This window comes from Primulina tabacum, chromosome 7 (genome assembly GCF_025594145.1).
Source record: "Primulina tabacum isolate GXHZ01 chromosome 7, ASM2559414v2, whole genome shotgun sequence".
NCBI classification, from domain to species: domain Eukaryota; kingdom Viridiplantae; phylum Streptophyta; class Magnoliopsida; order Lamiales; family Gesneriaceae; genus Primulina; species Primulina tabacum.
Genome location: NC_134556.1, coordinates 15,384,834 through 15,394,081, shown reverse-complemented (window position 1 = coordinate 15,394,081; position 9,248 = coordinate 15,384,834). Strand labels below are relative to the sequence as shown.

Genomic DNA, 9,248 nt, shown 5'->3' with positions numbered 1-9,248 from the left:
TCTCGACAAAAGAATTATCTCAAATTATCACCATTCTATGTCCAAATGCTTGGAATTCATTAATCGAGAAATTGCGAAAATCAAATAAAGCACTTGAGATAAAGAAATTGATGGTGAATAGAGTTTAAATGATAGGGGATATCTATGTAATTTGATATGATAAAAAGATTATTTTGGTAAATTAATTTAACTGAAGACTTAAATTGATTATAGTAATTATGTGAATTCTATTAAGAATTTGAAGAACAAATTTGAAATGGATACATATTAGGATATATTTAAAATCTACTATGATCATTCAAAAATAACTAGTTGAGATTTGAAATATATTGTTGAGTGGATTACTCCAATAAACCAAATGATCTAATTTTGCAAGATTAATCCATTTTTATATTCTATTTTTTAACTGAAACATGATTTGCTAAAAAATTTCTAAAAATTTGGTTAGCTCCTTACTGCCGAAATAACCGCTTTTTTATGGGTTGAATTTGTTCGATTTTAATAGTAAACTTTGATAGATTAAATTTGTCCAAATTTTGTTGGTTAATTCGGTTCAAGAACTTAAATTAAGTCGGTTCTGTTTTAATCGAATAACCTTCACCCGTACAAATTAGGATTATTACAAGCTTGATTAGAGCACAGGTGGCACCAATACTCCGGCTCACCCACTCATCCCAACTTCAAACCCCCCACTCTTTTGAAATCTGTCTCCATTTGCGCTTGTGCTGATCTATCTGGGTTTTGCTCAAAAGCTACTTTTGTGAAAGATTCTTGTTTTTATTGATGGAAGTGAGTTCGCTTTTTATATTTTCTTGATCTATGTTCTGTGCTGTTACTGTCCAAAATTACTGTTCAATAATGGGGTTTTCTTGCACTTGTTTTTTCAATAATTTCTGTTGCATTGCATAATTTTTTTTCCCTTGTGATTAGTCAGTATTTGTTTCTTAAATGATGCATCTTTTGCTTGTATTTGCTGTTACCTTTTGGATCAGCCGGTGTTACAGTGTTAATATTGTTGTAGATTTATTGAGAGGTATGTGGAAGATCTCGTGCAGACTTTCTGTTCCGGTTTATATCTATGTTTTATATAGCCTTTTATGATGCTATATATTATTTGAAGATGTGTGACGTTCTAAAATTTGAATTGTATCGTAGGACTGTGGGATGCTGCATTGATCACAAGAGCCTGAAAAACTAGATTAATTTATAATATTGGGAGTGAATCGTGATCTGGTAAATGGGTAATTAATTTGTTTGTATTGTTGAGAATCTTTAGTGGGAATCCCAACGAAAAGTCGAGTTTTCTTGATTCTGTTGGGTGATAGCTAAATTTGATGCTAGTTAATGTGATTAGTGGATGCGACACATAAGTGTGGAGGTTATTGGGATGCATTTGAGTTATTGTATGTTAATAAGAAGCATCACAAGTCTTTGGTGAAATCAGGCATCATATTCATAAGAAAGAAGCTGCGATTAATATTTTTTTGCACGGTTAAATGTGTTTGGGAACTCTGAATCCCATCGGAATTCATCTGAATCCATCTTTCTCTAAAATATTGTTAGTGGTCCAGCAATATTACTATAATTATGAACCAATTTCTCATAATAACTGCCAGGAGTTGCTAGTCAGTCCTGGACCAACCTTTTTAAGTCATCTCGGACCTCCTTCAAATTGATGTGCACCTGTCATACTCTGTCAAACAACCGAATTAAGGTGGTTAATTGGCGCCTCGGGACATATCTGTGATGTTTTGTAACAGCACGCTGAAAAGCGGCCGAAGTGATTTGCTAGTCTGAATTCTTGTTGAATAACATGCATCACAGATCCACACGAATCACGTTGCACTGATCGGGGGCATTCGTAGTGATTGAGGGAGTCGATGACCAAGAAGTGAGTTATTTATACTAAGCATTCTTCTTGCGGCTCGTGGAAAGAAAGAGAATTTCATGCTCTTTCTTTTGGGAACATTTTGCACTCTCTATGGCCAGTATCCACCGCCAAAATGCTTGGTGCAAGCCGTAGAAGAGGTCAACAATCATGTTATGTACCACAAACAATCCTTGATCAATTTACGGTAAAATAACTTAAGCTCCGAACAACAAAAAGAAATTTGCCAGCACAAAACATCAGGGAATTAATCTTATGATAGTCAAAATGGTCTTCCTCAAGCTCTATGTAATGACCCGAATCTTTATTTTAAATAAAGTACAAATTATGAGATAATTAAAGAGTTATTAATTAAGCATTATTACGGAATTGATCATTCGGGATCAAGCTGTTGAGATCCACCGAATTTAAAATGGATAACCCGATCTACTTCAGATTACATTATCCCGAGAAATCCAACTAGACAAATGAGATTCTAACACATTGCAGATAAGATTGATTCAGATTTTCTGAAATAGTCCGGATGCAGCCTATAAATGGAAGCTGAATTCTTTTGTTTCCTACACCGCATTCTTCAGCGAGAATTCTAGCCATATACCTTAGGTTTTCTAGCCAGTTTCTATGGCACTTTGGTGTTGGGAAGTTTTGGAGCTAGTGTCGACTCAAGGAGGGGTCGGTGAACTGAGATCGATACATCATCAACGGGCTGACAACGGACGCAGTTATTATCCTAAAGCCTTAAATAGTGATTTAAGGATCATTAGGGAGAACTTTGTAACATGTTTGTTAATTCAGGATCTGGTTTGATAGTGATTTCATTATGTTGGTATTGTCTAGGTTCAGAGCTTTCTATCAGATTGTTTTAGTGAGGTACGTGATGAGTAGGCTGAGATATCCAAGCGTAGTATACACACTTATACACTGCATATTTATCTGTTGCATGATATATGTTTTACTGCTTTGGCATATTATGCATGACATATCATGTTGAATCTTATATCTTTTGAGATATACCTCGTTTGTTGGAGCCGCTCAGCCATATTCTGTATTGTGGACGATGGGGCATCGAGAGCTACAGTGTCCGACGGGACCCGCAGGCTCTGATGACCTGGACATTGTAGGTCCACGTCTTGATGATGAGTGTGGAAGCCAAAACATGCCTAGGGCAGATAAGAGACTACACACTCAGGTGCCTCTAGACTGAGCATGAGATTCCTGACTTGATCCTTGATATCCGAGCATATTGCATTTCGCATGCATCATATCAGTTTGTATACTCGTACATTCTCGTATTGGGCGATTGTCGCTCACGTCCTTGTTTTCATCTTGGACACCCTATTCCATGGGGCAGGTCTTCGGTTGGACGGTTCGGACGGCCAGGGCAGTGGCTAAAGTAGTTGGGTTTTCGATGGTGATCTAGTGGAGGTTTTATGTGGTTTATCGATTTCTCGTTCAGAATTATGTTTTCGATATTGTTGTATTAATGTTTAAGGTTGCTGTTATTATTCTGTTTTCGTTTGGGTTGTAAGATGATTAAGTTATTTGGTTTCCGCTATTCAATTGTTGTTATTAAGTTTAATGTTGTATGTTTATTAGTCTGTTTAGTAGTGGCTCAGGTAAAGGCGCTACACTCTAGCTGTTGGGATATCGTATTCTCGCACCAAAGACGCAGCGGAAGTTTAAAATTTTTGTTCTTGGGCGTCGTGTGTTTAAAAACCATACATAGGGTGTTCTAAGAATTATACCTTCGCGTATTAAATGCCGGACACCAAACTATCCCGATGTGAGCGGAGATAGTCTTTCTTGTAATTCCTTACAATTGGATCTCCTTTTGATCGTCTAATCAAATCCACTATCAGAGACTGTTTTCCTCGTTTGGTTTTTACTAGAAAATCCAAACGATTTGTGCTTGAGACTGCGGCCTCCAAATTTCCAAAATCCGGAGTCGGTGCGGTGCGGCGTGGAAGAAAGCATTTGGCCGAATTTTTTAATTCAAAAACCCTTGATGTGGCCGTGACTTTTTCCATGGGAATTGGAGAGAATTTCCTTTTGTTTTGTGTGCAAAACTAGGTTAGTTATTATGAGTTTTAGTGGTGTAGTGAGACTCCTAATCTAATTAGGAGTTCCACTCCCACAAGTACTCTAATATTTTCATTATATTTAAACTCCCATATAATTAATATATAATAATTTATTTATTATTCTTTAATAATACATGATATAACAATATCATACACATATTTTATATCACCATATAAAATATATATACATGTATATGTATATGTATATTAAATTAATTAAACTAACTAACCATTAATTTATAAACTAACTTCTTGGTTAATTTAATTCTAGGCTTCTGTAGAATATTTATGGGAATTTGTGCATATTAGTAGTCAACACTACTAGCATAATCATTTAATTAGTAAATTCTAAATTTACAAAAAAACAAAATTGATTCCGAAGTCATTATAATCCCGATTGACGATCCGAGAGTGTCGATGTGTCAAGCAGACAAGTGTTGTTCGTATAATGAAAATCGAAAATTTCAAAGATCAAAATTTTTATTTACCAAATTTAGAACTTACCATATATGACAGTAACCACATTTGCCGGCTGCCAGTTTTGTAAACTCCTTTACTAAAGCAGTCATTTTCACTCTCCTTCCTTATTTAGCAATCATGCTAACTTCCATTTCTTCCATCCTATGCAATTAGCTCATAAACTTCTTTATAAGCTTCCTGTTCTCCATCAAACTTTAGTGGCCAAATTCCAACTCCTTGAAATTTGACTATCTTAATGGGAACACAGAATCCGATACATGTGTGACCTTCAATGGTTCAGGGATACAACTAGCTGTGGGTTCACATCTCCATGTGATTCAGAATAACATTTATTCTTATTCGGGTTTACCCTAGTTAACCTCATTCTTTTCATCAACTCCTTGATCAAGAATGTCAGAACTCATTTTTGATTGCACCCATCGGATCATGGTAAGAGCATCTAGTAGCATCGCACCATGATCCCTTAGGTATCACTGATAGTGCCTGCAAGAACCTTTAGTCATGGTCAGCATACAGTACAGTCATTTCAACATATATATCCCGATCGAATTTGCAACCATTGGTATAGCGAGAGTTACATATAAATTCGATAGCGATGTGATTTATCTTTGAGTAATAGTATCATGGTATGCGCAACTGAGGAAACACCTTTCCAAACTGCACATGTCTTACTCCGGCCAGAGATTCCTTGCATTATTGAATCATCAGACCACATAGGATATCTTTACCCTTAAGTAAATGGTGAATCTCCGACTAAAATGTATTTGCTCCTACGTATTTCGAAACTACACCCAACCCGCCACCTGATGACCCTTGATGGAGTCGATAAACGGATCAAAGTGCATGCTAGTACGTATGCCCTTGCTAATGAAACATGGTGTTTACTCCACAGATGCTAGTCTCGAGCTCGAGCGACCTTTATCCTTGTTTTAGGCTGCTGATTCGACTCGGAACTTGTTTAGAATATACGGTATACTTCCTAGTGAGTTTCATGATCTTAAGTTGTGACGCAGACCTCATGGTACCTATTGTATATTCAAAGATTTTATCTATGCAGCTTGCATGGATATACAGATAAAGTATAATGTCATAATCGATTGAAATCATAAAATATTATTAAAATAAAGATTGTTTTACATCAAAGTCAAATAAAACCGGAGCCACAAGTTGGCTTGCCGGGCACCTACTCTAATACTAGCTTCATAAGGTTTCTCCCTCTCTATGTGCCTTGATGAGAAACTAAGCCCGCAAATTATCTTTACCTGCTACAGCTAACATGCATCTGGTTTTCCATGTTTCCGTAGGTCGTCAATTACCTACCAGCCACTTTCCACATGCTTAACTGATGACATTGAATTGTAACTATACTTGGGTCCAATCCTACATTGCTGCAAGCTGTCAAGAGGGAACTACAGAAGTGTGCTTCTGCAATGTGTGGGCTTCCTGAGTGCGGGTGCACCAGAGGGGGCTTGTTGTTATACCAATAAATCAGGTTTACCAAAGTAGAAAACCACAATTGGAGCAATTTGTGAAAGGAATTCCTACTGGAAAGTACATAGTAAAGTAGGAGGAATTCTAAGATTTTACCCAAGGAATCCCCACAGAGCAGCCTTGATTAAGTTTTTTTGAATTTAAGAGATAACAAAAATTTAGTAAAATTATCTACTATGAACAAGAGTGATAAGGAGAGGATAACCAAACAACATCTATCTTAAAAAAGGTCCCCAGATGTTCCTGAGAAGTGGCGTGTAGAATTTGATTGCTCGTCTATAATTTTGTCTTGTAAACCCTTAATGAAGTTATGTTGTCTTTTCAGTTATCAGTTTTCTGTTATTTATTCTTACTCTCTCTTCTTTAATTTGTGGGGTGGAACTAAGAGAGTATCAGTGTAGACCCAATCCTCAATTGCTTAAACATGTTTTGGCTTGGCTGCATTTTGAAAATAAACATAAACGAATAATTAAATGATGTGGAAGAGACAAATTTGAGGGACTAGGAAGATCATCCCCTATTTAAAGATAAACAAGAAAGCAAAAACACATAAAACCAGGAAGTATTGATGGAGAAGCACAATTTATGATCATTATACATTCTTTTAGATCTTCATCTCCAAGTCATACTAGGCTTATACTTATTCTCCCTCATAAAGCCTTGATCTTCTACTAACCCATGTATCTTGCAGCATATTATGCTTGTTAATAATCAACTGGTTTTGTTATATTTCCTTGGCATAAACTTGGACATTTCAAAGACAAAAAATATAGGAAATGTTCTTTATTAGCTACCGAAACTATTATCCTTTACATTTACTCAAGGAATCAGTAAGTTGTAGTAATCATGAATGAGATCAGAATGTTTACTAATAATCATGTTACACTTCTAATATTGATTGTTCTTTTCTTTTTATGGACTGGCTTGTTCTTCATTCTCACTGTAGCGTGCAAAGGTTCCACAATTTGGCAACTGGGAAAGCGAAGAAATTCCATATACCATATGCTTTGATAATGCTCGGAAGGGTAAGAAAAGTGGCCAATTGTATGAAAATGATCAAGGAAATCTCGATGTTCAATCTAAATGCAGTAAAATATCTTCTGCTGCATCACCTAAGCATGAGCTATGCTCTAGCCAAGAGGAGGGTGAAATGCGGAGATCGAGCCGTTCACCTTTGCACCCTAACCTTACACTCCATAAGTCATCAATTGAACTATCTAACAAATTTCATGGTCATGTACAACCTGGAAATATTAAGCAAGAATCTGAAGCATCGAAGGCTTTAGACGTGCATGGGTCTTGGCATGATAATCGGAAAATTCGGGAAGAAGTTGATATGCGAAGGTTTACAGATTCTGCATTACATAATGAAACTGCAGGTCGGAGAACTAGCTCTGGCAATAATACACCTTCAAGGGTTTCTCGACAGAGTGCTGGGTCTAATCGAAGTGTTGAACCTTCCCCGCCGCATCCCACACTCACAGGGAAGGTTTGGAGGAAAAACTAGTGGATTTTCTTCTCCATCTTGGGAAAGAAAGGCTACGTCTGAAGGTAGTCATAGCCTGGCACCCTCTACTCCTGGAAGATCTCGGTTGAGATCAGTGACAAGAGGCGATAACACTGTAATTTCTTATCTCATTCTGTCTTACGCATCTCGAAAATTTACTCATTTATTGATTGACTCATATAGAAAAGTAGTTTATAAGTCATATATGGGAATTGGGATTTTTCGAGACGAAATTCTTTAGGCTTTTTAAGTTTATAATGCACCATCAGAACACCTGAATTTGCAAAAATATTTTAAGTTTGTAATGTGAGCTCCTAAACTTATGAATGCGTAGCACGGTACTCTAAATTCAGCATTCGACTAATGTGAAGCAATTTATGCTTCACACACTTATTTGTAATTGGACACATTTTGGTGATTTTTCGCATAATTTGTTTTGGTGGGTAAGAGTTGATGAGTTTAGAGATTATTTTGTGGCGATTTATGACTCACACTCTTATTTTGTAATTGGAGACATTTTAGGTGATATTTCTTTAAGGCATGAACCTAGAATGTTGTGATATAATTTCAGTCTCTGAACTGGTTTTTTAATGGGTTATTGTGCAATTAAAGTTTGACTGGGAACTTGAAGTTGACGCACTCGCTTTGCTTCTAGATCAATCAAACCATTGTAAACTAGTTTGTACCGTGAGAAAGTATGACATAGATTCTGGAAAAGATCTGATATTTCAAATTTGCACTTAGTTATTATGATTTTGTAGAAACATGGACATATTACCACCATTATTTATCATATGTAGAATTATGAAATTTTTTATGTGTGGTAGCATGAACACAGCCCTGCTATACCCAAGTTTGGTGAGTGGGATGAAACCAATCCTGCTTCAGCAGAAGAATATAGTCACATTTTTAGCCGAGTAAGAGAAGAAAAAAACAGTGACACTGGAAAGGTTCCTGTCATGCCAACTGAAACAACATACCAAAACATCCAGAAGCGTTATGGAAACGATGATTTGAAGGTAAATTAAACGTAGATTCATAGCGTGTAGCTCTACGACTAGCATATGATTATGTTGCCATCTTGTTTTATTTCTAAAAAATGTCTTTTTTCATCCAATTGTGTTTCTATCGTGGTTACTTGTACTAGGGATGCGGGTGCTTTCCATGGGGCAAACGATGATATTTTTTATTAGCCAATGAAGAACAACATGTGAGGCATACCATAAGTACTATAAGAGTCTTCAGTTTATGTAGATTTTCATTTATTTGTCAAATATGTCGCGATTGTCTTACTCGTGTAGGGCAAGGGAATCATCGTTTCTTTTTTTTCTTGTTCTTCTTTCCAATTTCGATATGACGTATCTTTATATTTTTTCCATAAGCTCAAGGAATGATGAAGGAGATTCTTTGTTAGAAAGTACAGTTCTATTTGAAACTTGACAATGGTTTGATTTCCAAAAATCTTCATCGAATTTGGATTTGTTATGCATGTGTATTTGGCGAAGCTTATTATTTTGTTTTTATGTGAATATATCACTTCATTTGAAGTTTCATTACTTATTAGATGATTTATTATTTATTTTTAATTAACATGGCATGATGCTGTTTATCCCATGACCAGCCCTGGCCCTATTATATTTCAGGTTCGTTATACAATTAAAATCTTGAATTACACGTGAAGGCTGCGTAGGAAGATTCAAAGTTTTAGATTTCAATTAGGCATGTTAGCGGACTGGATCGGAACAGTTCTGGATTGCCAGGTAATGAGACCGAACCAATCATGTATGATACCTGATTGGAT

The 9,248-nt window shown here is 36.2% G+C and overlaps 1 pseudogene; it reads left to right on the top strand.

The window, feature by feature from the left end:
* The first annotated feature begins 602 nt into the window (after positions 1–602).
* Positions 603–9,033, top strand: LOC142551157 (RPM1-interacting protein 4-like; annotated as a pseudogene).
* Positions 9,034–9,248: the final 215 nt, after the last annotated feature.